Here is a 25,703-nt window from a genome sequence, read left to right on the forward strand (position 1 = left end):
TCAAAGGGGCCTAAGGAAATTAGACATCCAGCTCCCTTTAAATTTCAATTGCAGTTGGGTGCCTTAGGCTCTTTTGAAAACTGCAGCCTAAGCCCTGGTCTACACTAGGACTTTAGGTCAAATTTAGCAGCATTAAATCGATGTAAACCTGCACCCGTCCACACGATGAAGCCCTTTATTTCGACTTAAAGGGCTCTTAAAATCTATTTCCTTACTCCACCCCTGACAAGTGGATTAGCGCTTAAATCGGCCTTGCCGGCTCGAATTTGGGGTACTGTGGACACAATTCGACGGTATTGGCCTCCGGGAGCTATCCCAGAGTGCTCCATTGTGACCGCTCTGGACAGCACTCTCAACTCAGATGCACTGGCCAGGTAGACAGGAAAAGAACTGTGAACTTTTGAATCTCATTTCCTGTTTGGCCAGCGTGGCAAGCTGCAGGTGACCATGCAGAGCTCATCAGCACAGGTGACCATGATGGAGTCCCAGAATCGCAAAAGAGCTCCAGCATGGACCGAACGGGAGGTACGGGATCTGATCGCTGTTTGGGGAGAGGAATCCGTGCTATCAGAACTCCGTTCCAGTTTTCGAAATGCCAAAATCTCTGTCAAAATCTCCCAGGGCATGAAGGACAGAGGCCATAACAGGGACCTGAAGCAGTGCCGCGTGAAACTGAAGGAGCTGAGGCAAGCCTACCAGAAAACCAGAGAGGCGAACGGCCGCTCTGGGTCAGAGCCCCAAACATGCCACTTCTATGATGAGCTGCATGCCATTTTAGGGTGTTCAGCCACCACTACCCCAGCCGTGTTGTTTGACTCCTTCAATGGAGATGGAGGCAATACGGAAGCAGGTTTTGGGGACGAAGAAGAAGATGATGATGATGAGGTTGTAGATAGCTCACAGCAAGCAAGCGGAGAAACCGGTTTTCCCGATAGCCAGGAACTGTTTCTCACCCTGGACCTGGAGCCAGTACCCCCCGAACCCACCCAAGGCTGCCTCCTGGACCCAGCAGGCGGAGAAGGGACCTCTGGTGAGTGTACCTTTTAAAATACTATACATGGTTTAAAAGCAAGCATGTGAAAGGATTACTTTGCCCTGGCATTCGCGGTTCTCCTAGATGTACTCTCAAAGCCTTTGCAAAAGGTTTCTGGGGAGGGCAGCCTTATTGCATCCTTCATGGTAGGACACTTTACCACTCCAGGCCAGTAACACATACTCGGGAACCATTGTAGAACAAAGCATTGCAGTGTATGTTTGCTGGCATTCAAACAACATCCGTTCTTTATCTCTCTGTGTTATCCTCAGGAGAGTGAGATATAATTCATGGTCACCTGGTTGAAATAGAGTGCTTTTCTTCAGGGGACACTCAGAGGAGCCCATTCCTGCTGGGCTTTTTGCCTGTGGCTAAACAGAAATGTTCCCCGCTGTTAGCCACAGGGAAGGGGGAAGGTTGAGGGGGTAGCCACGCGGTAGGGGGAGGCAAAATGCGACCTTGTAACAAAAGCACATGTGCTATGTATGTAATGTTAACAGCAAGGTTTACCCTGAAAGAGTGTAGCCACTGTTTTATAAAATGTGTCTTTTTAAATACCGCTGTCCCTTTTTTTTTCTCCACCAGCTGCATTTGTTTCAATGATCACAGGATCTTCTCCTTCCCAGAGGCTAGTGAAGCTTAGAAAGAAAAAAAAATGCACTCGCGATGACATGTTCTCCGAGCTCATGCTGTCCTCCCACACTGACAGAGCACAGACGAATACGTGGAGGCAAATGTCAGAGTGCAGGAAAGCACAAAATGACCGGGAGGAGAGGTGGCGGGCTGAAGAGAGGAAGTGGCGGGCTGAAGAGAGGAAGTGGCGGGCTGAAGACAGGGCTGAAGCTCAAATGTGGCGGCAGCGTGATGACAGGATGCAGGATTCAATGCTGAGGCTGCTGGAGGACCAAACCAGTATGCTCCAGTGTATGGTTGAGCTGCAGCAAAGGCAGCTGGAGCACAGACTGCCACTACAGCCCCTGTGTAACCAACCGCCCTCCTCCCCAAGTTCCATAGCCTCCACACCCAGACGCCCAAGAACGCGGTGGGGGGCCTCCGGCCAACCAGCCACTCCACCACAGAGGATTGCTCAAAAAAAAGAAGGCTGTCATTCAATAAATTTTAAAGTTGTAAACTTTTAAAGTGCTGTGCAGCATTTTCCTTCCCTCCTCCACCACCCCTCCTGGGCTACCTTGGTAGTCATCCCCCTATTTGTGTGATGAATGAATAAAGAATGCATGAATATGAAGCAACAATGACTTTATTGCCTCTGCAAGCGGTGATTGAAGGGAGGAGGGGCGGGTGGTTAGCTTACAGGGAAGTAGAGTGAACCAAGGGGCGGGGGGTTTCATCAAGGAGAAACAAACAGAACTTTCATACCGTAGCCTGGCCAGTCATGAAGCTGGTTTTCAAAGCTTCTCTGATGCGTACCGCGCCCTCCTGTGCTCTTCTAACCACCCTGGTGTCTGGCTGCACGTAACCAGCAGCCAGGCGATTTGCCTCAACCTCCCATCCCACCATAAACATCTCCCCCTTACTCTCACAGATATTGTGGAGCACACAGCAAGCAGTAATAACAGTGGGAATATTGGTTTCGCTGAGGTCTAAGCGAGTCAGTAAACTGCGCCAGCACACCTTTAACCGTCCAAATGCACATTCTACCACCATTCTGCACTTGCTCAGCCTGTAGTTGAACAGCTCCTGACTACTGTCCAGGCTGCCTGTGTACGGCTTCATGAGCCATGGCATTAAGGGGTAGGCTGGGTCCCTAAGGACACGTATAGGCATTTCAACATCCCCAACAGTTATTTTCTGGTCTGGGAATAAAGTCCCTTCCTGCAGCTTTTGAAACAGACCAGAGTTCCTGAAGATGCGAGCGTCATGTACCTTTCCCGGCCATCCCACGTTGATGTTGGTGAAACGTCCCTTGTGATCCACCAGAGCTTGCAGCACTATCGAAAAGTACCCCTTGCGGTTTATGTACTCGGCGGCTTGGTGCTCCGGTGCCAAGATAGGGATATGGGTTCCGTCTATGGCCCCACCACAGTTAGGGAATCCCATTGCAGCAAAGCCATCCACTATGACCTGCACATTTCCCAGGGTCACTACCCTTGATATCAGCAGATCTTTGATTGCGTGGGCTACTTGCATCACAGCAGCCCCCACAGTAGATTTGCCCACTCCAAATTGATTCCCAACTGACCGGTAGCTGTCTGGCGTTGCAAGCTTCCACAGGGCTATCGCCACTCGCTTCTCAACTGTGAGGGCTGCTCTCATCTTGGTATTCATGCGCCTCAGGGCAGGGGAAAGCAAGTCACAAAGTTCCATGAAAGTGCCCTTACGCATGCGAAAGTTTCGCAGCCACTGGGAATCGTCCCAGACCTGCAACACTATGCGGTCCCACCAGTCTGTGCTTGTTTCCCGAGCCCAGAATCGGCGTTCCACAGCATGAACCTGCCCCATTAGCACCATGATGCATGCATTGGCAGGGCCCATGCTTTCAGAGAAATCTGTGTCCATGTCCTGATCACTCACGTGACCGCGCTGACGTCGCCTCCTCGCCCGGTATCGCTTTGCCAGGTTCTGGTGCTGCATATACTGCTGGATAATGCGTGCGGTGTTTAATGTGCTCCTAAAGTGAGCTGAGCGGCCTCCATGCTTGCCTTGGTATGGCGTCCGCACAGAAAAAAGGCGCGGAATGATTATCTGCCGTTGCTCTGACGGAGGGAGGGGCGACTGACGACACGGCTTACAGGGTTGGCGTCAGGGAGCTAAAATCAACAAAGGGGGTGTCTTTACATCAAGGAGTATTTCAGGCAGGACTTCATGGAGGGTTCCAATAAGAAATGGTGCACCTAAGTTATTGTTCTTATTGGAACAAGGAGGTTAGCCTGGCCTCTGATTGATACATGGCTAGATTTACCTCGCTGCACCTTCTCTGTGAGTGACTGCAGTGTGACCTAGAGGAATGAGTCCCCTAGACAGGGGAGGAGGGAAATGAGTACAAAACAAATCTGATCTATTTCTTGTTTTGATGCACTCCATCTATCTTTTACATCTTTGGCTGGCAGCAGACGGTGCAGAAGGACTGCATGCCATCCACATCTCATGGCTGCTCGGCAGAAGCTGGTACAGTACGACTGCTAGCCATCCTCATCTCTTGCCTGCCTGGCAGAAGATGGTACAATACGACTGCTAGCAATCCTCATCTCTTGCCTGCCCAGCAGAAGATGGTACAGTACGACTGCTAGCAATCCGTATCACCTGCCTGCTCACCATAAGATGGCTCAATAGGACTGACTGCAGGACTAAAGAGAATGACCTGGTCAAGTCACTCCAAATTTAGTCCCTGCGCCCATGTCTGCCCAGGCGCTCCCAGCCGACGTGGCCAGGAGCACCTCGGACACGACGAGGACGGCTACTAGTCATACTGCACCGTCTGCTGCCAGAAGGCAATGGGTTGCTGCTACTGTGTAGCAAAGCCGTACCGCGTCTGCCAGCACCCAGGAGACATAGGGTGACGGTTACCTGAGCGGGCTCCATGCTTGCCGTGGTATGGCGTCTGCACAGGTAACTCAGGAAAAAAGGCGCGAAACGATTGTCTGCCCTTGCTTTCACGGAGGGAGGGAGGGAAGGGGGGCCTGACGATATGTACCCAGAACCACCTGCGACAATGTTTTAGCCCCATCAGGCATTGGGATCTCAACCCAGAATTCCAATGGGCAGCGGAGACTGCGGGAACTGTGGGATAGCTACCCACAGTGCAACGCTCCGGAAGTCGACTCTAGCCTCGGTACTGTGGAAGCACTCCGCCGAGTTAATGCACTTAGAGCATTTTCTGTGGGGACACACACACTCGAATATATAAAACCGATTTCTAAAAAACCAACTTCTATAAATTCGACCTTATTCCGTAGTGTAGACATACCCTAAGTATTAATTTCTCATTGACAGTGATAGATTTTTTTAAAAAACATTGCATTTTGAAGCTATTTAATAATGTAAGTGACTTTTGAGGCCTAAGTTACTTGATAATGTCCTTTCAAACACACACATAAAAAACAGAGGGACTCACCCAAACCAAAGCCCCACATTTATCTTCAAAATAAAATGTAGGTGGAAATTTGTTAATTATTCTCCTTTGTGACAGTTCTAATTCTGAAGGGTGAAAATAAGTATATTTTAAAAATTAGATAAAAGGTTAGGCCTCTCACTCTTGACAGGCCTATAAAATGATCTTGGTATCTAGACTAAAAATAGTTCTGCATCAGAGTTGATGGTGTCATTAGCAGTTAAGGCAGGGGTGGGCAAACTTTTTGGCCCGAAGGCCAGCGGCATATTATTGCCTAGGCCGACAAGGCCTGGGGCTAGGGCGGCTAATTTGCAGGGGCGGCAAATTTATAATAGCAGCATTTTTGTAATCGCTGCATCAGTGATGTGCACCGCAATTCTACCAATCATAGCGCGTATTGGAACCACCCATGACGGCGCAACGCCATTAAGTAAAGAACATGCTCGCGACAATCCTAAGTGTTAACAATATGACCGGAAGGAAGACATTAAGCGGTTCTCAGTTAAAAAAAATGCTATACAAAAGAAAGGGAAAATGAAATGATAGCAAAAATGCGCAAAATTGATTCCTTTCTTGTATCAGTTAGTGCCGACAGTGAGACAGAACAAATAGTGAAAGTAGTAGTGAAGTAAAAAGTGAAAATACTGGTGTTGATATTGAAAATATTGATGTGGTTAAAGTACATATTGAAACTAATGAAGAAATTCCGGCTGCTGTTAGTGTTGAAGAAAATGCTCCAAATACTAGCATATCAGAGATGACCGGGAATCATGTTGATCTGGATATCTTTGACAATATTGCAGAGATTTGCGAATCATGTCAATCAGATATTCAATCTGACATAGAAATATCTATCATAAGTGACGACCCGGCCCAATGGATATTGAATGATGCTACAATTGAATATTTATCAATGCATAGTATTAAACAAAATATCGAGAGTGATTTTACTAACTCAAAAAGACAATGTACTGATAAAATGTGTGTTCTAACAAAAAATGTGTTTGAACGACATCTTTTAAATGGTGAAGTAAAGCCAGAGCAGTATCTTGTATATCCGGAGAGCAAAGGAGCCGTGTTTTGTGCCCCAATGATCCCAATGATTATTCAGTGGGATCTCTAGTCTGGCGACAAGTGGATACCATGACTGGAAAAACATATCAGCTCGACTAAGTGAACATGAAAATTCGACTGAACATAAAACGTGTGTATTGACAATGGTGAAGAGAGGCGAGATATCCGGAAGAATTGATACGAATGTAAAATTTCAAACGGAAGAAGACATTATTTATTGGAGAAATGTGTTGAAGAGGATTGTAGCAGTGGTAAAGAAACTTTCGAGCAGAGGACTTGCATTTAGAGGCAAGGTGGAAAAATTTGGATCACCTTATAACAACAATTACATGATGGCCCTTCAGCTTGTTGCAGAATTCAATCCATTTTTAGCAAATCACATTGCACGTTACGGAAATGAAGGTCGAGGTAACGTATCTTATCTTTCATCCTATATATGTAATGAATTTATAAAATTGATGGTTTCAAATGTAATCTCAAATATTATTAAAGAAGTAAAAGAAGCCAAATATTTCTCAATAAGCGTTGATTCAACTCCCAACATATCTCATGTTGATCAATTGGCTTTTATACTGAGATATGTAAACGATGATGGCATACCACTAGAGAGGTTTCTTTGTTTTTTACCAAATACTGACCACAAATCAGAACAGTTAGCTGATGCTGTACTTTCAACTTTGAATTGTTATGGATTAGATATCACAAACTGCCATGGCCAGTCGTACGACAATGCCACTAACATGTCTGGTGTATATAGTGGGGTGCAAGCAAGAATCAAGAATATAAATCCTTATTCTGTGTATGTGCCTTGCTCTGCGCATTCTTTAAATCTGGTTGGAGTATGTGCAGCAGAAAGTTGTCAAGAAGCGTGTTCATTTTTCTCAACTGTCCAACATCTTTATTCATTTTTTTCTGCCTCTACTCACCGGTGGGAGATATTACTAATTTGAAACCAGTAAAGTAATAAAAAAACTTTCTGAGACTCGATGGTCATCTCGAGTGGAAACTTGTCATAATTTGAGTGAAAACTGGAATGCTGTAATTAAAAGCCTTAAATACAATAAAGTAACATGCTACTGAGAAACCTGTTACATGTAAAAAGAAAAGGAGGACTTGTGGCACCTTAGAGACTAACCAATTTATTTGAGCATGAGCTTTCGTGAGCTACAGCTCACTTCATCGTAATGAAGCTGCAGGCCTGCAGCGAAAACTCGATCAACTTGAGGCAGCTTTTACGGCTGTATTTTGAGCTCACTCTTGGAAAGATTTCATATAACTAGCCAAAAACTGCAAAATGTTTATATTGATATACAGGCAGTTGTAGAACTCTACAACTCACTAATAGGATACATTAACTCTATACGGGACTTGTTTGATATGTACGAAGAGACAGCCAAAGAAAAATCTGAAATTGAAGACTATAAATTTCACACCAGGCGAAAAAGAAAGCGTAAAGTTCAATCTGATGAGACACGCAAAGTTGAAGTGGAAATGCGTGGTAGAGATAAATTTAAAGTAGATACCTTTTTAACAATACTAGACCTTGTATGCTCTGAATTAAAACACAGAAGTAATGCTTATCAAGAAATTTATGGCAGATTTCAGTTTCTCTCTAACATTACCAATACTTCAATAACAGATATAACAGCTCATGCTAAAAAATTACAGCTATGCTACCAAGGAGATTTAGAAGAATCATTCATGAATGAGTGTCTACATTTTCGATCGTATTTGGAAGGTGTCAAAATTCCTAAAAATGAAAAGAAGTCAATTTTAAGATATTGCAGCCTTCTTCGAAATTGAAATAATTATTCACTATATCCAAATATTGATATTGCCTTCTGAATGTTTGTTTGCACACCTGCTACAAACTGTTTAGCGGAACGATCATTTTTGGCATTAAAAAGGGTGAAAAACTATTTGAGGGCTAATCTCAGTGAAGAAAAATTAAACTCCCTTTCTCTCCTGACAATTGAAAAGGATTTAACAACTTCTCTGGATTATACAGAATTAATTAATAAGTTTTCCTCTCAAAGGTGTAGGCATAAACAAATGTAATTACTTATTACTCACATACTTTTACTTCTTTTATTGTATCTACATAAAATAAAAAATAAATATTTGATATACACCAGACCCCCGCTTGAATGTGCGGTTCCGCCCTATAAGCAAAATCGTGCTATACTGATGCCTGTTTAAGCAAGGGTCCGCTGTATGTGTAATTTTATTTATAATAAAACTTGCAAATGTTCAATTATTTTAATGATATTTAGATTCATTTTAGTTCAAACGAATTTGTAAAAAAACTAAAACAAGTTCGGGGGCGGGGGGCGCGGCAATTATTTCAGGGCCTAGGGGCGGCAAAATCATTAATCCGCCACTGCCGAGGGCCACATTGGGGTTGCAAAACTGTATGGAGGGCCGGGTAGGGAAGGCTGTGCCCCCCCCAAACAGCCTGGCCCCCGCCCCCTATCCGCCCCCTCCCACATCCCGCCCCCTGACTGCCCCCCTCAGAACTCCTGACGCATCCAACCCTCCTGCTCTTTGTCCCCTGACCATCCCCTCCCAGGACCCCCTGCCCCTAACCGCCTCGCCCGCCTCCCCCTCCCCCAGGACCCCATTCCCTATCCAACCCCCTTCGCTCCCTGACTGCCCTGCCTCCTATCCACACCCCCACCCTCTGACAGGATCCCTGGGACTCCCATGCTTATCCAATCCTCCCTGCTCCCTGACTGCCCCCCGGGATCCTCTGTTCCTTATCCAGCTGCGCCCTACTGCCTGTCCCCCCAACTGCCCCGCCCCCCATCCACACCCCCACCCCCTGACAGGCCCCCCAGGACTCCTATGCCTACCCAACCCCCCATTCCCCATCCCCTGACTGCCCGCCTAGAACCTCTGCCCCATCCAACCGCCCCCTGTCCCCTGACTGCCCTCCCTCCCCCCCCGAGACCTCCTGCCCCTTATCCAACCCCTCCCCCCCCCCGCTCCCTTACCAGGCTGCTCAGAGCAGCCGGACTGGCTTATTGGAGAGCCTGGGAGGTGGGTGGATGCAAGCTGTGCTGCCCATGCGGCAGTGTGGCTGCCGGGGAGGGGAGACAGCAGGGAAGGGGCCGGGGGTGAGCCTCCCCCGCTGGGAGCTCAAGGGCCGGGCAGGATGGTCCTGCAGGCTGGATGTGGCCTGTGGGCCATAGTTTGCCCACTCTGAGTTAAGGTTACAATAACATAGCAATGAATGGTTTGGATCAGGAGACTCCATTTAAATGAGTGTGCGTTATTACTAACATAATAGCAGATTTGGCTACTGCTGTCCCTTAAAGGTCTGGAATTGAACCTAAAAATCATCAAGAAGTTTAGTCCCCAAATTAACTGCAAAGCAGCCGTAGTTCAAATTCCTACTGAACTTTTTGTAACTTTATTTTCAGTAGATTGCTGAAATAGGGTGATACTGCAATGGCCTGGTATCTTCAGGACCCTCCGTTTTAAGCCTAAAGAGAGTTAAGACCTACAAAAATATTTTTAGGAACTAGATATCGCACTGCAGTAAAAGTACAGTACAGCTTTTATCAGAGAACAAGTTGTAAAACCTCTGTCAGAAGATAATTAACTAGTGCTAGCGCATAGTATCTCTGAGAAGGTTGTGAGCTTTTTATTTTTTTTTTTCCTAAATAAAAGAAGAAAGCAGAAGAGGCTAAGTTCATTTCAAGGTAGTATTTCACACAGATTGCTATAAATAATTTATTTTGCTTTGCTTTATATGAATGCATAACATTTCCTGTTCACCAGAGGACCATCTGACAAAAAGTCATCCAAATTTATAGGTTAGCCACTTCTTATCTCACTACAGATACTGTATCTCTATCTCACTATAGCAACGGTAACAGAAAAGCTGGACATTTTCCTTCCTTTTCCACTGGCCAAAGGACATCAAAAAGCAGTGACGGATTAACTGTTCCCAGGGGCCCTGGCCAATTTGGGGACTCCTACAGAAGCACCAGAATCCATATTGAATCCACCCCTTGCTCCTCCTCTCCCTCATAGGGTCCCGCCCCCTGCGCCTCATCTTCCCCAGAAGCCCCATCCTCTGGCCTGGCTGGAAGCTGGAGCCGGGCTGTGGTAGGGTAACCATATTCTCCCACTCCCCCCGGTGTGGAGCTGGCCCAAGCCACTCACCTGAGCCCCCGTCCTCCCCTGCACAGAGCTGGCCTGAGACCTGCCACTCACCACCCCCCACCCCCGAGCCCTGTTTTGGCAAAACTGGGCATTTGTCCCGTTTGCTCTTGTTAATCGATCAGTTGGAAAGAACAAACAAGACAAATGCCCAGATTTACCAAAAAAGTTAGGATGTCCAGGGCGGGGCTTAAAAAGGGGCCTGTCTCGGCCAAAACGGGACATATGGGTACCATAGGCTGCACTAAGAGCTGCCCAGGGAGCTTGGGCTGCAGTGGGGGAGCTCTGGACCCTCCACCTGCCCTGGGCAGGGGGCCAGGGTGTCCAAGAGCAGCCCCTGGCCTGTGTCTCCGCCCCGTCGGGTGTGCTGCTCAGGGCAGGTGGAGGGTCCAGGTCTCCCCACAGCAGCCTGGCTCCAGCTTCTGGCCTGGCCGGGGCCTTGTGGGGAAGGGGAGGTGGTGAGCGGGGGAAAGAGGGGAGAAAGTTTCTTTATTCCCAGGGTCTCAATAAATCTTAATCCGCCTCTGAAAAAAAGGTTATGAGGCATATAGTCATTTCTACACTGAAAACAATGTAATTAAAAATGCAGATTAAAAAGGTGTGTATGTATTTGGGAAAGGAGCCAAAATTACACTGAATATTTTTATAGACCTATTTTAAAGGGTAGTACTATCCATTGATATTACTCTGGGATTTAATTGCTTGTGTAATTCCACTGATCCCAGTGGAGTTGCACCAAGAGGAATGTGGAAATCATGATTTCTTCCATTTTCCAGTTTTTTTTTTCAATTGCACCTTCATAAACTTGAACGTGTCAATATAAGATTCAGTTTGGAGGCTATATTATCACTTCCTATCTAGACTCATAAGAAGAGGCCCCTCTTCTGACCTTCAAACAACCCCAGCCTCCGTATCAGAAGCAAGCCCCCACAGACCAAGACAACAACTCAAAGAGGCACCAAACCCTTCCAGAACAACAGATGCAAAACCTGTAGACATAGCTCCACTGATATGATGATTAATACTCCCCACAACGCACCTTTCAAGATCCATGGGTCCTACAGATGCCTATAGCAACATGTGGGGTACGTCAGCCAGTGCGTCAAATGCCCCAACAACTTTGTGGTTGAAAGCAAACAACTACTCTGCTCTCGGATGAACTCATGCAGAAAAGGGATAAAGGACAAAAAATACTTACCACCCCTCAGCGAACACTTTTCACAAAGCCATCACTCCATGTCCGACACTTCTCAGTCCTTCTATCCAAAGGAAACCTGCACAACACCTTCAAAAATAAAAAAAAATTTTGTGGAAATTTAAATTCATAACTCTACTGGACACTAAAAACCATGGACTTAAAAGAGACACTGGTTTTATGGCTTATTATAACAATTTGTAACACATCCTACTGCCTTCTAACCCTTAATTGCTCACGTAAAATTAAATGATCTACAGCATGTGTGATCCCTTATGCTTAACAATCTGTCCCACTTTATATTTAGCTTGGACACTTTGCTTACTTTCTCCAGACCTGAGGAAGAGCTCTACGAAACTTGAAAGTTTTTCTCTTCCACCAACAGAAGTTGGTCCAATAAAAGATATTATCTCAGCTACCTAGTCTCTTTTCTAGATATTTCGAATCGCTCATCCAAATCATATAGGGTCAAAGAGTGACATACTTACTTAAATTCTGGGATTTAGATCTCATGAGTAAAATATAGTTTTTAACAAGTTATGTAAGTGAATCCTAATTTGTATGAATGTTGTTACAGCTGAATTTTTTGTTTGTTTTGAAGCTGTTAAAGGTTTTGTATATAGCTCATCTTTGATAAATTCCATGTGTGACTCTGAAGTAAGTTCTGTGAAGAAAACCTAAAAGATAAATCAAACCAAGGGTTTAAGGACCAAGATCCTGCTCCCATTGAAATCAATGACTGCCACTGCCATTGCCTGCAATGGGGCCAACAGCAGACCCTAAATTCTGAGGACCTTACTCATTCAAATGCCCATTGAAGTTCTTGAGAATTTGGATTGTGTGAAGACTGAGTAAGGACCTCAGAACTCAGTCACAAGAGTACAGTTTTAGTTTGAGTAGAAAGAGCAGACTATTTAAATTCTTTGAGTTACAGACATGTTTCTGTTGCTCAACGTGGGAATTAACTGTCAGGTGAAAAAAGCCATTGACTGAAGGAGATGGATAGTACAGGATAATGTGGATTGACACCATATTTCAAAACTACGTTGGCAGACAGATGGCAACGTTGAAAGGCCTGTAGCTACAGGAGGTGATAAGCTTTAGAGTAGCCAATGCTAGGACTTTGTTCCCTTAAGTGCTGCCTAACCAGATGGAAGTGTATTATTAGAAACAACAAAGATGCCTGTCCTTACCCAAAACAGGTAATGAAATTGTAAGGAAATGTATTTTGTTCCTGCAAATTTTTTTGACAATATCAAATAAGTTTTTTTTCACCATTTTGGGGGTTTTCTTATAAAATGGAAGATTCAGAAACTGAAATTTTCTTGGCCTAAAATCAGAAAATTTTGGCCAAAATCCACAATATTTTCAGGCTTTGATTACCAAAGAGTGAAAAAAAAAATTGGGCTATGGTGAAAACCTGAAAAACAGTCAGAAACAGACATTTCCCACAGAGATTTCCATTTTGACACAAAAGCTATTTTTATAAAAAAAAAAAACAAACAACCCCCCCACGCACGTTTAAAAAAAAAAAACTCCACCAAATGTACCCAAGACTTCACCTCAGAGATGAGTTAACTTCAGTGCTTAGATCGCACGCTTTAGACGTTGCTAAAGCACAGGAAATCTAAACATTCAACTGTAATAGCTCATTTCCATGACTTAGAACTTAGTTACACTAGACTTATTTCTTTAGATTTCTATAAAGTGTATTTACACTATAACAAAGGGAAAGTTTAAAAATAAAGTGGATACAAATAAAGCTTTAATTTCACTGAATACTGGTGTAAGTTTCACTGATATGAGCGTAAGGACATATTGGACCCAATTTCCATGGCTCTGTTGCTGTTGAAGAACTATAGAAAATCATATTTACCATAAAAATGCAGAAATATTCCAGTTATTTAGAACAGCTATTCTTTTCTCTTTAACCTAATTAACAATATCAACAATGTGTCCATTCATTGCAGTACTGAAGCAGATGAAAGGAATACATTTTAAACAGTTTCTTGTATGATTTTGTATCATTCACATTCAGATATGAGACAAATGACATTTCAACATATAGTTCATACGTTCACATAAAGGTATTGTGGAAAATAGCAACTTCAGCTGGAGGAATTTACTATTATATTCTCCTTAAATTGCAAAGATAATAAAACTATCAAATCCCCACTATTTCATTGCATGGCATTATGAAATCCAATCCATATGGTCTCCCTGTATACTGAAAATCCCCCATTACATCCTGAAAACCTCCTCTCCTCATCTTAATTTCTCTCACTTCCCCCCCTCCTTCACTTTAAGAAATTGACTACAGGTGCAAAATCTCACTTAACGTGCTGGAAGGAAAAGAATGTGATGCACCAAGCCAAAGGCACTGATATTATCACAGCAGACAACATGATAATGCAAACCACACTCTTGACTGTCTAATTTTCATTTGTGGTGGGTGTGGTGCTTCTCAGGGTACCCAGGCCTGAGAGTCTCCTTGTTACCTCCTGTCTCCAGAGTGAGGTCTTGCCTATTCCTGGCTGGGAATCAGTTCCCTGCCACCACCAGCCATTCAGCCACTCAAGCACTTTCCTCTGGGCAATGCCACCAGTCTCTTTGCCTTGCAGGTTAACAATAGGTGCAGCCCTGTCCCCCAGCCCTTTGAATTATTCCCCTATGATACCCAGCCCAACACTGGCTACTCCCACATCCCAGATCCTCTGCCCCCAAAGAAGCAGTGTGCCCCAGTTTACGAGTTTTACCTTAAACCACTGCTTCTGTAAACCACACAATGCTTGTGAGGCACTTATAATCAAACAAAAGTTGGTTAATTTAAGAAAGAATAAAGATTTAACTAGACAAGAGAAAGTGCAAATGGTTACAATAGAAAACAAAACCATAAAATGTGAAGCTGGATCTACACATTAATAGTTGCCTTTCCTATCTAATAAAGTAGGTGCCCACCCCACATACAATGTTCAGTCTGTTCTGGCTTCACGGGAACCAGGATGCAATTTTTCATGACAACACCTCACTCCTCGTGTCTTCAGAGAAAGGATTCTGAGGTCCTCTTCCTCCTCGGTGTCACGCAGAAACACTTTTGTTTCTATTCAAGAACAGGAAAACCCCTGTTTAATTGTAAAGTTCCTTTTTTACCTTCAAGAGAATTTCATTGTTTGCAGTTGTCTCTGATGGTTTTTCCATTGAAAGTCTTGGGATTGAGCAAAGATAAACAGGATATAGGAGTGTGGACACCTAGAAGAAGGCAGCAGTGTGCATGCCCAGAGGCAGGAACATAGGCACCTAAGGAACTTTTACTCTGAAAAACTTAGGTGCTGAATAAGTTTAGGCAACGTAGAGCCAAAACTGGGACTTAGGTGCCTAAGTCTGGTGTTTAGGCACCTCAGTCCCTCTGTGGATCACGCCCATAGATATTATATGGTGACTGGCACTATAAAAGCCAGACATATAAAAGGTCACACTGAGCCAACCTAATGATGTAAAGAGGGAGGATAGAATGTAGAAGCAAGCTTGCAAACTTAGTGTCATGGGAGTAATTTTGCCATAGTACCATAGTCTGTGCAATAGAGACACTGGAGTGTTGATCCCTTCAGCATTTGCAGATTCTTTTAGTTTAGTGAAGCAGAGTCTTGCTGGAGTTCAACAGAATTTGAGCTTTTGTTTTAGAAATAAGCAGAAAGTAGGTGATGAAGATGCACCTTTCATATCTTGGATCTTAGCCTAATTTTCTCCCACCATGGTAAGATTAAGTTCATCATCATTTGTTTGTAAGGAAATTAGTGTAGAAGGACCTTTGGAGCAACTAGAGCAGTTGACTGCAAAATGAGATTTGATCCATAAATTGACCATCATATCTCCAAAGGGAAGCTGATTCCTGTGTTTCGATTGAGGATACCTTCTATAAATAGTTGTGGTATTTGGTGAAAAGGGAGATGTAAATCTAAGACCTGATATTTCTCCTAAGCTTGGGTGAAGCCCAGGTATTTATGTTCTTTAAGCATATTTTCTGTATATTGTTGAATATGCTGAGTTCTGCAAACTATGTTATTTGCCAGTCTATGTGGTTAAAAGTTACTTCTCTGTTCACTGTTGTTAATAATCAATGCTGGTTAATATGTTTCATAAGGTGGAACATGCAATGTGATCCTCATTTTGCCTTGTTCTCTTTTTTGGGGTACGTTGTCTTAAGAGACATTTTAATTTGAGAAAGGTCACTGTTTTCATCATGCATGTACTCAATTTCTTGCTCATGTTTTTGGTTTCAGAATTACGGCCCCCATTTGATGATAAGAAAGTCTGTGTTATTCCAAAGGCAGATGCTGGTCAATGAGTAGAGGGAGCATTACTATATAAAATACAAACTCTTTTGAGGGTAGCTCAAGATTATTTAGATGAGTTTTTCCTTTAATATCTAATCTCTACAGACTCCTAATCCCTGACTCTATGTAGGTGCTCAGTATGGTCACATAACAGTTCTAAAAAGGCATATTACTCATTGAGGCTACACTTACTTTCAGCATGCCACCAGTGAGAACTCCAGTTCAAACTTTCCACAACATAAGCGAGAGCTTTAGCAATTTCACCCTGGCCGCCAAGTAGGCAAGAATGCCACACCAAATCAGGGCAAAATCATCTCTGGGTCGATTGGATATTAAACCTTATTATCTTTCTTACCACCCAAGATACATTACAAAGTGCTTGACAAACATTCAGTGCAAGTACTGCCCACATTGGTTGAATAAGATCTTCCTGCTCCAAATTGCAAGCTCTCTATTATTCTTTATTAACTATTCCATCCTAAAATTTACTTGATGCAAGTAACTTCCACTGAGACCCATTTTACATGTGATTTTTTTTCACATAGCCACAAGTTGACCCACAAGTTTTGGAAACACAGCAACAAACAATACTGTTATATGATAGAAGGAATGCAGCAGCTGCTGCCACCTAGTGGATGCAACTGGCATTCACATGTGGAGACAGACAACTTTAATTCTAGGTTTCAGAGTAACAGCCGTGTTAGTCTGTATTCGCAAAAAGAAAAGGAGGACTTGTAGCACCTTAGAGACTAACCAATTTATTAGAGCATAAGCTTTCGTGAGCTACAGCTCACTTCCTCAGATGCATATCGTGGAAACTGCAGCAGGCTTTATATATAAATATAAATATATTTAATATAATATATAATATATATATATATATATTTAATATATAAATATATTTATATCTATATATAAAGCCTGCTGCAGTTTCCACGATATGCATCTGAGGAAGTGAGCTGTAGCTCACGAAAGCTTATGCTCTAATAAATTGGTTAGTCTCTAAGGTGCCACAAGTCCTCCTTTTCTTTTAACTTTAATTCTAGTGATTGTTACAAAAACATACTCAAGAACACAGAAAAGGAGTGGGGCTCAAGGGAGCTGGAAGAGAGTAAACTCCACAGCGTTTACATTTCTATGGAGGCTTATTTAAAAGGTTCAAAACAGTTCTTAAGATTAAAACTTTAACATTTACTGCTGATAAAAGAGTAAAAAGCTCACAAAATATGCCTGGATTTTCCTGGTGTAACTGAAAGGCTGAATTTGACCCACTTGGCCAGATTCTTCTCTTTGACACACTAATGTAATTTGTTATTGCAGGAGTTACATTGGTGTAAAGCTACTGTTACAGGGCAGAGAATCAGTCCTGCTGTATATAAAGAGTCTTCTTGTTTGCTAAATGTGTATGAGGGTTATCCCTTTGTACATCACTGTGCAATGTAATGAGATGGTGTCATTAAAACAAATAATCACATGATGTTTGGCCTGACTAATATTTCAGAATGGTAAAATGACCCTAGAGGCCCTGCTTATAGAAAGTGGGATCACCCCAGTAAAACTGCTAAGATGAGGATGGGTGGCAAGTGGCAACCCTCAGTGAGCATGTGCAATGGAGAATGTGTGTTTAAAGTCGATCAAACTACAGAATTGCAATACCTGAGATTCCTTGCTTACCTTAGACTCCAAGGGGGTTTATTCATCATTAACAGTATATTCAAATGCAATTGTTAGGGCCCAGTGGTAAGAGGATAGCATGAAAAATCATGTGAAAAGGAACCGGGAATACATAATTCCTTATCCTGGCTCTGCCAACAAACTGCTTTGGGCAAGTCACTTTTTGGCCCTGTCTACAATACAGACACTGCCATTTAAAAAAATGATTTCATTCATTCTACCATTTACCTTTTTTTGCCGTTGTAAAGACATACTATAGCAACAGTGCAGGGGTAAGTCATTCCAGAATTCCAGAATTCTAATTTATAAAGCCTCCCCTCACAATCTTCTGAGGTGTTTAGAGTACTACATGCATACCTCATACAAAGGTGTTTAAAACATCATCAAGGCAAACAAATTAAATGGAATGTTAAAAGCATCACTAGAAAGGCGGTTCCTATCAAGGGCAGAAAATGATTTGAACAGGAAACACCATGAAAAAGTAATGCTTTAGAACTTTTATTTATATTTTTCAAGTGAAGGGGATTAGTCCGAGGCAGATGTGCCAAGGGTGGTTTCTACCATCAAATAATCTTCAGGATATCACATAGGATGACGGAGATATACACAACTAACATTCTTACGCGGGTGCATGTACGCACATGAGACTACAGGAACAGCAATAATTTTTGTCTTGAAACCATGAAGAGATTAGTTAATTAACATTCGAATGCCACTTCGGAGGCAGAGACAAAGCTTGGTGCAAGTGCTAAGCATTAATACTAATTACTATTTCCTTATGTTGTAAGATATTAGCATAGATAGAGCCTGACTTTAAAAGCCTGTTTAAAATCAACTGTAGAAAAAGGGAAGATGGGTAGGGTAATATCTTTAATTGACCCAACTTCTGTTGATGGAAGAGAGAAGTTTTCAAGCTACACAGAGTTCTTCTGCAGGTCTGGGAAAGGTACTCAGTGTTCCAGCTAAATACTAGGGGGAACAGATTGCTCAGCTTAAGTAGTTAACACATATTGTAACAGACTATGCAAGGTGAAGTGGCTTGTTAATACCTCTACGATCATAGGACAAACAGGGGTGGGATTAGTGAGTTACAGATTGTTGTAATAAGTCATAAATCCAACATCTTTCTTAAGACCATGATTTTTAGCATCTAGGAAAGTTATGAATTAAACTCACAGGCTTATCTTTTGAAGCTGTTATGCAGGTTTCGAGAGTGTAGTGATTGTCTGGTTTCTCCCACATAGTTGTTGTTAGGCAACATCATCAAGTGCATCAAATGCCCCAACAACAACTATGTGGGAGAAATCAGACAATCACTATGCTCTCAAATTAACACTCAGAGAAAAACGATAAAAGACAAAACCACCATATTACCCGTGAGTGCACACTTTTCACAAAACAGTCAATCTGTATTTGACCTGAGTCCTTGTCCCCAGAGATATTACACCTCAACTACCTAGTCTCTTTGATAGATAATTCAAATCACTCATCCAACTCACAGAGTCAGATAGTGACACACTTACATTCTGGGATTTAGATACCATGAGTGAAATATAGTCACCTTAGGCTGGAACTTGGGCTCTGAGACTCAGTGCCATGGGTCTTTTACTGCAGCACAGATATACCCCGAAACAACACATTTTTGCTCAGCTGAATAGGGATTTGTTCCCGTCTAGCTGCCAATTTGCTTAAAACTCTCACGCAGGCTCATAGCTCTACACTAGCAAAATGTCTGCATAGCAGTCACAAAAGTACAGCATACTGTAGAAAAGTGTTAAGAGCTCATCTACACTGTACAAAATACTGTATCAATGACAATATGTATGTCCCCTGACGCAACTAAAACATACTTCAGTCTTGCAGCGTATATGAGACTGAACTGTATTTTAAACACATTGAGGGACTAGTGTTGAAAATGGCACTTAGTACCTTCTAATTCTACACTATAGAAGGATTTACCTCTCACTTGGCAAAATCCTTGAACCTAATAGTTTTCTGGTCTGAAACTTCAGAACTGAGCTCATAAGCAGGAAGGATAAGAATTGAATACAGGAACATCAAATATGTACACATAATAAGAGTGCTAGAGAAAAATCAGATTCATATATGATTTACGTTCTGGCTCAAACACAAATGCGAATCATTCTGGGCTTGTCTTTATAGCAACAACTAGCTCAAGTTAGTATACCGACCGAAGTTCTTCCTCAAGTGCTGGTCCCTAGGCATATTCCACTGTGAGAGTGTGTGTAAGTGGTCCACATGCCCAGAGTTGGAGAATTCTTGCAGTTTCCACAGTATGCATCCGATGAAGTGAGCTATAGCTCACGAAAGCTTATGCTCAAATAAATTGGTTAGTCTCTAAGGTGCCACAAGTACTCCTTTTCTTCTTGCAAGCAGTGTCTGTTGATCTGCACATGAGCCATTGCCTTCATCGTACTTTCAACCAAAGGCATAAAGGAGGGAGCAGACCGACCACCTCTCCAGTTCCTTCTTACTGCTGCATAGCCTGGGTTGGAACCTCCAGGGTCTGGAGCTTTCCTTCCACTAATTCCATCTGTAAATATTTCAAAGTTTGCATAGTGCCCTTTGTATACAGTTCTTTGTAGTTACTAAGTTGTTAGTAGTTGTATAGCTTTTAGTGGAATTTTCTAGTTCGATGGATTCCCCACCTCGGAGACTCCCTGCCCCCTGTACTCAGTTACGGGTATTGGACTATGCCCAGAACTCTGGGCTTCAAAAACTGTGCATCCTGCCTCCATTCCCTCTTGGTCAGTGACAACCTCCGGCACTGTTTGTACTGTCTGAGAGAGGCACCCATTGCAGCAAGGTGTAATATCTGCTGTTCTTTCCGTAGCTGTTCCCATGAGGCAAGGGAACTCCAGTTTAGAAAACATCTGATGGAGAAGACATGAGGCTGTAGCTGGATCCAGGCTGATGGTCTTCCCCATGCATCGGCCTGAATTGACACAAAGTCCAACTCTGTTTCAGGGAAATCCATAACTATAGATGACCCCCCATCAGCGTCTTGTCAGGAAGGCAGAGAATGCTCACACAAGCATGAGCAGGTCTTCCTCTAAGACTGCTTCGAAGATGTCCACCACAACTCTGCATAAATCAAGCAAATCTGCACGTTCAACCCCTCAAGACTTAGTAAGTCTTAAGTCCCACGGCCATGATTATAAAGCTCATAAACCCAGGGCTCTACCTGTACCGGACCCTGTATCAGCGACACCCACTTCACTAGTACCATCCAAGTCACAAAGTCAGGATCCATCAGTTCTGGCATGGTCAGAGCTTCTACAACTGACGGTACCATCACTGTCCCACACTCTGGCCACATGGAGCCTCCTTCCTCCGACCCCATCAACACAAATGAATTGGACACCTTACATTCCAGGCTTATACACTTATACACCGAAGGACATCTTTGCTCTTCCTGAGTCTCAGTTTATCCTCTCATTGGGACCTTCTCTCACTAGGCAGATTGTGACTCCATCAGGAAATGGTGTTACCTTTGACAGAAACCTGTCTCCTATTTCATCTACGCCTTTCTTTCATCAGAACCGTCAGTACCACTGTTGGATCCGGACCCTTACTTCTCTTCCTCTGGACAATCTGAACGTCCAGAGGAGCCATCACTTCCTCCTCCAAAATCTATTAGTCCAAACTGGAGATCCAGAGCATTCTGATACCAATCTCCACCTCAACATTTACCTTAGGGACCGTTGGTTATTCCTCATACATACAAAATGATGGGGTCTAAATTAGCTGTTACCACTCAAGAAGGAGAGATATTGGAGTCATTGTAGATAGTTCTATGAAAACATCCACTCACTGTCCAGCAGCAGTCAAAAAAGCAAACAGAATGTTGGGACTCATTAGGAAAGGGACAGATAATAAGACAGAAAATATCGTGTTGCCTCTATATAAATCCATGGTACTCCCACATCTTGAATATGGCGTACAGATCTAATTACCCCATCTCAAAAAAGATATATTGGAATTGGAAAAGGCACAGAGAAGACAACAAAAATTATTAGGGGTATGGAACAGCTTCCGTATGAGGAGATATTAATAAAACTGGGACTTTTCAGCTTGGAAAAGAGATGACTAAGGGGGATATGATAGAGGTCTATGAAATCATGACTGGTGTGGAGAAAGTAAATAAGTAAGTGTTATTTACTCTTTCTCGTAATACAAGAACTAGGGGCCTGGGGTCAGCCAGTTAGTGACAGGTATGTGAATAGTGGCTGTGTTTTAAAATCACTGAATCAGTGTTCTGTGTGTTGCAAACAATATTGTTTCTGAAAGATGTTGTGTTTTGGCTTCACAGAGATGACCTTGGCAGCCCAGCCTCCCTCTTTGTTATCGCCGGCTGTACAGAATTAGAAAGCAGCCATGAAGAACTGAGGAGGACTTTCTGCGTAACATTCGGATGCACTCCGTGGCTGAAAAACAGGAATTGAAGGAGTGGTGGGACAGCAAGAAGAGGGACAGAAAGGAGAACGCAGCCCACCAGAATGAAGCTGCAGAGCGGCTCTTAAACATTATGGAGCGCCAAGCGGACACGCTCAAGGTGCTACTAGCACTGCAAACTGAGCAGCTCCGTGCCCACCCTTCCCTGCAGCTGCTGTCGCAAAACTCTTTCCCATGCGTCCCACACATACCACCAACACACTCTTATCAACCTCCTGGCTCCAGTCTGTACCCGCTGCATTCCACTCCTCCCCCATCACAGTCCAGCACTGCGGACTCCCACTACCCATTGCACTCAACACTCATCGCTCTGCAGTTTAGCCCTGCTGAAGTTCAGCACCCACTGCACTGTACTCCAAAGGAGAAGGTTGGATATGATCCCTGGACATACACAAATCTTTAACTGTCTTGGGACCCCACCTCCGCCTGGGACCTTCCCTTCCCTCATCCTCCTCAGTGCTGATATGTTTTTTTGTTTGACTCTCTCCTCTGGTTGTTGTTTTTTAATAAAAGAATTGTGTTGGTTTGAAAGCAATCTTTATTCTATTAATTGAAAGCAAACAGAGTCCTGCAAAGCAACAATTATCTTAAACCTTCATATTGCATCGTCTGCACCAATCACAATCACCTCCTAGCATTATAAGCGCTGCAGTCCCGAGCATAGCAACAAATATTAGTGGCTTTCAGCTTCAAATTGCTGCCTCAAGGCATCCCTGATCCTTATGGCCCCATGCTGCGCCCTCTAATAGCCCTGGTCTCTGGCTGTTGAAATTCAGCCTCCAGGCACTGAGCCTTAGTGGTCCAGCCCTGCGTAAAGCTTTCACCCTTCCCTTCACAAATATTATGGAGTGTACAGCACACCGCTATAAGCATAGGAATATTGTCATCAGCCAGGTCCAGCTTCTCATATAGGCAGCACCAGCGGGCCTTTAAATGGCCAAAAGCAAACTCAATAGCCATTCTGCACTTGCTCACTGTTGTTGAACCGCTCCTTGCTGCTGTCAAGGTGCCCTGTGTATGGCTTCATAAGCCATGGCATTAAGGGATAAGCAGGGTCTCCCAGGATCACAATGTGCATTTCCACTTCCCCTTACAGTGATCTTTTGGTCCGGGAAGAAAGTCCCTGCTTGCAGCTTCCTGAACAGGCCAGTGTCATGCACCTTTCTGGACCAGCCTGCGCTAATGTCTGTGAAATGCCCACAGTGATCCACAAGGGCCTGGAGAACCACTGAGAAATACCCCTTCCAATTAATGTACTCGGTGGCTAGGTGGTCTGGTGCCAGAATTGGAATGTGCGTGCCATCTATTGCCCCTCCACACTTAGGGAAGCCCATTTGTGCAAAGCCATCCACAATGTCATGCACGTTGCCCAGAGTCCCGATCTTTCAGAGCAGGATGTGATTAACGGCCCTGCACACTTCCATCAACATGAGTCCAACAGTTGAGTTTCCCACTCCGAACTGGTTAATGACTGATCAGTAACAGTCTGGAGTAGCCAGCTTCCACAGTGCAATTGCCACGTGCTTTTCCAATGGCAGGGCAGCTCTCATTCTCATGTCCTTGCCCCGCAGGGCTGGGGCGAGCTCATCACACAGACCCATGAATGTGGCTCTCCTCATCCAAAAGTTCTGCAGCCACTGCTCGTCATCCTAGACATGCATCACGATGTGATCCCACCACTCAGTGCTTGTTTTCTGAGCCCAAAAGCAGTGTTCCACTGTAATCAGCACATTCATGAATGCCACAAGCTCTTGTCGTAGCTAGTACGTGTGGCGAGATCAATGTCGCACTCCTCTTGCCTTTGTAGTTTAAGGAATAACTCCACTGCCACTCATGATGTGTTAGTCAGAGCGAGCAGCATACTGGTCAACAGTTCGGGATCCATTCCTGCAGACCGAAGATGCAGAGTGCATGGAACATAAACTGTTGAAAGATGGCGCCAAATGCGGACGTAAGCACAGGGATTGCTGGGATGCGAAGCAATGCATTATGAGGCATTGGGACAGGACCCAGGATGCCCCATGACCCCTCCGCCTTCCCACAATGCTTAGCGGCAGAAGAGGAAGAGGTGCTCTGTGGGATAGCTGCCCAGAATGCATCGCTCCGAATACCGCTGCAAGTGCTGCAAGTGTGAGCACGCTATTGCGCAGGCAGCTGACAGTGTGAACACACAACAGCCGTTTCCCTTCAGCGCTCTCTGAGCGGCGCTGTAACTGCCGGCGCTGTAACTCTGCCGGTGTAGACGTACCCTTAGAGCCCTCCCCATCTAGTGTCTCATCTCTGGGAATATTTGCTATTAGCAATCACAGATGGATCACATGCCATTGTAGGCGATCTCATCAAACCATACCCTCCATAAACCCCTCAAGCTCAGTCTTGAAACCAGTTTCTGTTGCTGAAAATCATTCCTCTGATGGTTAGAAACCTTCATCTAATTTCAAGCCTAAACCTGTTAATGACCAGTTGATATCCATTTGTTCTTGTACTAATGTTGGTGGCTTAACTTAAATAACTCCTCTCCCTCCCTGGTATTTATCGAGGGCACAATCTGCATCCTTGTACCCTCCTCCTACTTGCGTACTGCTTGCCAAACACCCACAGTGGAATTCTTATTAGGACCAGCACTCAAAGAAGAAAGAGATAGTTACTTAGTTTAGAGTAACTGGAGGTTCTTCGAGATGTGTGGTCCCAATCTGTATTCCACTACTGGATTCACAGTAGAGAAGAAACTGAAGAGGCGATTGGTGCGCTCCGCCCTTTCTGCCTTCATTTGACAGCACAAGGAAGGCAAGTCTCGCATGTGGACTAACAGAATTGCAAGAATTCTCTTACTCTGGGCACACAGGAGTGCGTGTGCACAGCCACAGTGGAATACAGATAGGAACCACACATCTCGAAGTATCGCCACCCTGCACTTAAGCAGGGAGGAGTTTGGCTGGCTGGCTGGGAAAAGAAGGCAATGCTTTCTGGCTTGGGGGAAGAGGGGAAACGTAAAGCTGCTGAAAAAGCTGTCAGTGTGGTGGATGACTCACCACCTGGAATGAAGGGTTTAAAAAGGTCAGCTGGGCCTGGCCCCTCCCCTCTTCACTCAGAAGAGGCTCTCCGCTCTCCCTCCCTAATTAGGTCACAAATATGCTGGGTATTTAGCTATATCTGCTGTGGGCATTACACTAGCTGCCCCACTAATGGGGGCTGGGAAGGAATTTTTCCCATACCACCATATTGGCCAGGTAAAATGGGTTTTTTTTTGCCTTCCTTGCAGCAGGTTCAGGTAGGCTCTGTTCATGCATAGAATGACGGGCAGTAGGCCATATGTCGCAACTCTTTATTTAAGTGCATAGCGGATGTTCAGTGCAGGTACTCCATAAATTAAGACACAAAAAGAACGAAAAAAATGGCTTGGAAAAGGAATTAAGGAGAGGTGCTTGGTAATTGAGCAAGCCAGGGGCAGCTGGGGACTCCTATGACTGGTACAGAAGGGAGCCAACCCCCCATCATCATAGTTCACCATAACCCCCTCCTACGAAGGGGCATGGTCGGTAAGGTCCTGGCAAGGAAATTGCTGGAGGGATCTGGATGAAAAGTGGGGGAGGGAGCTGGTAAAAGCCCCCTCCCCCAGAATTGGCTGAAAGTGGTAAGATCCCGGCAAGGGAATTGCTGGAGAGACCTGGATAAATGGGG

This window comes from Lepidochelys olivacea, assembly GCF_965140295.1.
Source record: "Lepidochelys olivacea isolate rLepOli2 genome assembly, chromosome: 6".
Classification (NCBI taxonomy): Eukaryota; Metazoa; Chordata; order Testudines; family Cheloniidae; genus Lepidochelys; species Lepidochelys olivacea.